Genomic DNA, 5,313 nt, shown 5'->3' with positions numbered 1-5,313 from the left:
TATGGAGCTGTTGAGAGCTTGAGATACTCGATGATGTTACACTCATCTTTCAAAACATGGGCTTGGCCGAATTCTTCATGATGAGCGATGTTGCTTACGAGGGGATCACACAACAGTTTCTTGCCACTTTGGAGGTTGTCATCTACCCCAAGAGAGATCCCAAGCGTCTACATGGCAAAGGGTTCGGACACATTGAGTTTGACATAGAAGGCGTGCACTACAAGGTCAGTTTCAAGGAGCTTGATGAGATATTTGGATTTGAAAGGAATGGAAGCTCGCTTGACAAGTTTGTGTACCCTCGTGATGAGTTGGCCGCGTTGTGGGAAACGATATCTTTTGGGCCTTACTTGGGAGGCAAGAGCAAGACAAGCTGCATCAGGAACCCTGCGATCAGATACACCAACCGGGTCCTGGCCTCTACGTTCTTCTCTACATACAACCCTGGTGTGATTCACACGGCAGAGCTTGAACTGTTGGGACTTGGACTTAAACCGCTCATCACTCAAATGAAGAACAAAAAGGAGTTCCAAGGGCCAATGCATGTACCGTCTTTAGGAGCGTTCTTTGCGATTCAAATGCTCACCTATAGACACAATGTGTGGTGTGACCGAAAGAAGAAGGGAGCAAGGAGGCTTCAGAACGGTTGGATTGTCACTAAAATCTTGAGAGCTCAAGGGTTCATCTTCCCTGATTCACCATCGAGGCCGAGTCTCATTAATGAGCAATACCTAAGTAAAAGTGGTTTCTTTGGAGGCAAGTCAGGGGATAGATGGGTTTACAACTTCACGCTGATGCACAGGGACGGTACACAAGTTCTACTGCCTAACCGAGGCCTCACCATGCTTGATAAGCAGTGTAACGTCTCCTTCTATGTCCTCAAGTATCAGTTGTACAACCCATCTCTCGGCCCACCAATGCGCAAGTGCACCAAAGCCATACCTAACAAGCCTCAGAACGAGAACGGCCCGGCCGGAGGTGAGAATGAAGAAGAACGGCATGCTGAGAGAAGGATGGGAGCAGGCCGATATCATTTTGATCCATACGTGTGGGGTGAGCCTGAATACCACACCAAGAAGCTGTATTTGCGAGTGAACACTCTCCAAAAGTGGTGTAAGTGGCAAGACAAGACCATTCATGCCTTGGTGGACTGTGTAAGGCACCTGAAGAAGAAGGTCAAGCAGCTAACACGGCCATCTTCTCCGGACAAGAACTCAGCAACCTCAACCGCACCGGTTACACAAGAGGAGGTTGGGGAAAGCTCAAACGCAAGGAACCCGGAGTTTCCACCAGGCAAAGAGGATTGGATCGACCCTGCCTCGGCATTCTTACCTGAACCCTCAGATAGCAGCCCACCACGTCAATCCACACCCTCCTGCTCAACATCAAATCCCTCGTACTACTTGGGATCAAACCTCTCCGACTAAGGTATCGACTTCAAACCCTGAACATATGCATCTTGTGTATATCATTCTGCATTCGTTTAGTTTGTCTTTTTACTTCTCTCACACGCTTCTATAACACACGGGACTGTGTTGTTTAAGTGTGGGGAGGAGCTTTGTGTTTTCTGATCTTGTTTTCTTTGTTCTTATTTGACTTTTGCATTCTTGAGTCTCATCTAGCTTTGTACATATGGTAAAACCGCATCATTCTAGTTGCATCTCGCATTTTAAGATCGAGTCTAGGTTGCATCATGTAGGATTGCATCAGTGCAAGGAGCAATGATAGATTTTTTCCTAGAGAGTAAATCACTCGAGAACTTGAACTAAATATGCTTGTGAAACTCATTCTGTGCTTGTAAAGCTTGAAACGATTTGAATCTGTGAAGCAAGTCTAAATTACACTCAACTCTAGTTAAGTGATAACCCTGAACTTGAATTGTAAATATCTTTTGATGCATTGCTTGAATTGGCTTGTGGATACCGATATACATACTTGAGCTAGAATCATTGCTTTTACCACCCTCTTTCCTTAGCTCAAGTAGCTGAATCCGCATCATGGATCAGTTCCCTCACCTTGAACCCAACTTTCTTTTCGAGCCAATGTTTGTGTGTGAATTGTAAGGCCACCTTGGACCGAACTTAGCAGAAAGTGTTAGGTTTAGAGCGACAAGGGCATGTCTCATTGAGTGCTATGTTCCAACATCAGGGAACTAAGAGTATTGGCGAGAAGTAAGTGTGGGGGAAAAGATCTATTGGTGAGTGGAAAAAGGCGAGCTGAGTGGAAAAGAGAGTGTGGAGATAGCTAGGGGAATGAAAGAAAAAGAATCGAGTCTTGAATTGAAAAAGATAAGCTCTGTTGTTCTAAAAAGTAAAGTATAGTCTCTAAAATGAAAAGAAGCCAAAAAGGCTCAAGTGTTCTAAAAAAAAAGAAAAGAAAAGAGGGTAATCGCTGTAAAAGAAAAGAGCTGTGTGAATAGGTAAACACCAAGACTTGGAAATCAAAACAAAAGTGAGTCCCCTAGTGAAAAGAAAGCAATTGAGAGAGTGAGGATTTTGAGAAAAGCTTTGAGTGGAGTGTGGGGTGTGATGAGTCCTGCCCTTGTATGCATCGGTTGCTTTTTACCTTTAGCATTCTGCCAAAGTTTGGTCGTTCATTGAGTGATCCCATTGTTGCATTACACCCGCTTGAATATTGATGAGATCATTTTTGTCTCATGACCTTACCCTAGCCAAGCCAGCCTATTTGAACATTGCATCATTTGATTCACCGGTTACGAGCTTAATGAATGTGAAAGAGTTGAATGTGATAATGACTTGTGGAGATTCTGTGCTTTAATTGTAAAATATCTGAGTATGGCTTTGCATTGCATATTTGAGCATGAATCCAAGTTCTCTTTGTGATCACTTCTCTCTAAAAAGGAAATATGAGCTCCATCTGCATTAAAACCTCTTTCTTCTCATTTGTTCTCTTTGCTTAAGGACAAGCAAAGGACAAGTGTGGGGGAGTTGATATGTCTATATTTTACATCATTTAGAGTGCATTTTGGAGTCCTCATTATGTGTTTTCCCCATGTAAATTGAGTCTTTAGGCATGAAAATAGGATTTAGGGCTTGCATTAGGTCCCAAAGAGTTTTGCATGTTTTGAAGTCCTTATCAGGTGCTTTGGGAGTCATTTGGAGCCTAAGAAGAGGAGCAGAGAAGAAGACGGTGAAGAAAAAGGTCAAAAATGGTGAAAACCGCTTGGAGGAATTTCTCGGCCAAATCGCGTACCGGACGGACAGAAACCTCGGCCAAAATCCTTACCGATCGTTCAACCTCGACCAAAAAGCTTACCGATCGCTCAGCACCGACCAAAGTCCGTACCGATCGACCAAAGTCAGCCTGGGTCGAAGATCAGGTGTAAATACCGCGGGTTGAGTTTTTGGCCGAGGCGAAGGAATTTTTACGACCAAAAAGCTTACCGCGGTACACAGCCCTCGGTCATTTTCCTTACCGCGGGAAGCTTTTCTCGACCAACATTACGCGCATCCGAGAACCGAACGGTGGAGTACAAAGATCACGGCGGACGGAACCTTTCCGGACCGAACCAGCTTGCCCGGTCTTCATCAAAGTTTGAGATCTTTGAAAGACCCTGTTCGAGCCCAACTCACTCTTTCTTCAAAAGAGCCCTAATTATGTGTGTTTTAAAAGATCTTTCAAAGATCTCAAACGTTAACCTTAGATTTTCTTAGAGAGAGTTTTTGTTTTTGAGAGTTTTTGGGGAGACAAGTCTGAAACTCTGTTCCGGAGAGAGAAGATTTCGAACCCCTGTTTATTAATCTATTTACTGCTTACTGCAAGTTATTCAATCATGCTTATTGCTTCAATCTCCATGTCTGAGTAGTTTGCTTGTTAGGTTTAGGGTTCTCATAAAGGATTTCATTGGATGTTAGATTGATTGGTTAGTTAGGGTTCATACTCTATTTAGTTCTTCACCATAGGTTGTTCTTAAAGCTAATTCTGGACTGGCCACCTAGAACTTAGATCTTAGGTTGCTTAATTGACACGGAAGTGTAATTGAATAACTGGAAAGAACCTAGGGTGAGCAAAGTAGCTATTCGCAAAGGAATTTGGTTTAGATACTTTGTGAACATATCGAACTTGAGCATTAAAGCTGGTTTAAATCTTTAGGGTTTGCAAAGGAATTTGGAATTCTAAGATTTTGACTTAGATAATTCTCACAACGGAAGTTGGTTAATTATAATTCTGTGATTCGAGTTCAAGAACTGTACTTAAACCTGAACCCTGACTAATCGATTGATCTGCATGCATTGATTTCCTGAGAAACTCCCTAAGCCTAATCTCCATCCATCTGAATCTTACAAACCGTTTTTATTGCTGCTTAGTCTAATTCTGTTGCATTGCTATTTATTTACAATATTTCTGCTTAGCGTAATTCAATCTCTATAAGGTTTATTGAGTGATCTCATGTCTCTGTGGTTCGACCCCTACATACTACAACTGCACATCTGTGCTCTTGCAGAGTAGCTTAGGGATTAAATTTTGAGCATATCAAGTTTTGGCGCCGTTGCCGGGGACTTGATTTCGCCATTAAACCTAGTTTTTGAGTTTCGACTAAGTTTTTCGACTTAGTGTCGAGCGATACCACTTGTGGTGTCGCGCGACACCTTCTTTTCTTTAACCTAGTTTACTTATTTTCGTTTTCTCTCTTTGTTTTTGGTGTTTCAGGTTTATGCATACTCGTGGAACTAGGAGCAACAAGGACATCCCGCTAGTGAATTTGAGCAACGAACAGCTAGCTGAGTTAGAGCGAACGAGGCGGAAAGCAAGAGATCCGGCAATGATGGAAAACGCCAATGGACTTGTTCGTGATGATGATGGAACCTGGAGAGACCGAGAGGGTCATCTGTGCAATGCGAGAGGCCAAAGGATTGATGGAGATGGTAACATCATTCCACCAGCTCCTTTACCAGTGGATGTAGTTGACCAGAATCCACCACCTGCACCGCGTGGTAATGCTGTGATCGTTCCACATCAGAGGAATGCTTGATATGTTCATAATTTGCATCATTTAGGTTGCATAAATCATTCCAAATCATGTTTTATTTCATGCATTTTAGGTCCTTAGGGTTTGTTTTAGAACTTAGGAGATGCATTAGGTCCCAATCAGTCTATTGCATGTTTTGAGTGTCTATCAGGTGAATGTGGAGCTGAAAAGATGAATCAAGGAGGTGGAATGGTGAGCAAAGCTTGAAAAAGTGGAAAAATTGGGTCCTGGGAGATTATCGGCCATTCTCGCTGGCCAGGAAGGTTTTACCGGCCATTTCCATGTACCGCGGGAAGCTTTACCGGCCATTTTCATGTACCGCGAAT

This window comes from Eutrema salsugineum, unplaced genomic scaffold (assembly GCF_000478725.1).
Source record: "Eutrema salsugineum unplaced genomic scaffold, Eutsalg1_0 scaffold_12, whole genome shotgun sequence".
Lineage (NCBI taxonomy): Eukaryota > Viridiplantae > Streptophyta > Magnoliopsida > Brassicales > Brassicaceae > Eutrema > Eutrema salsugineum.
Note: the sequence above shows the minus strand (reverse complement) of the source record.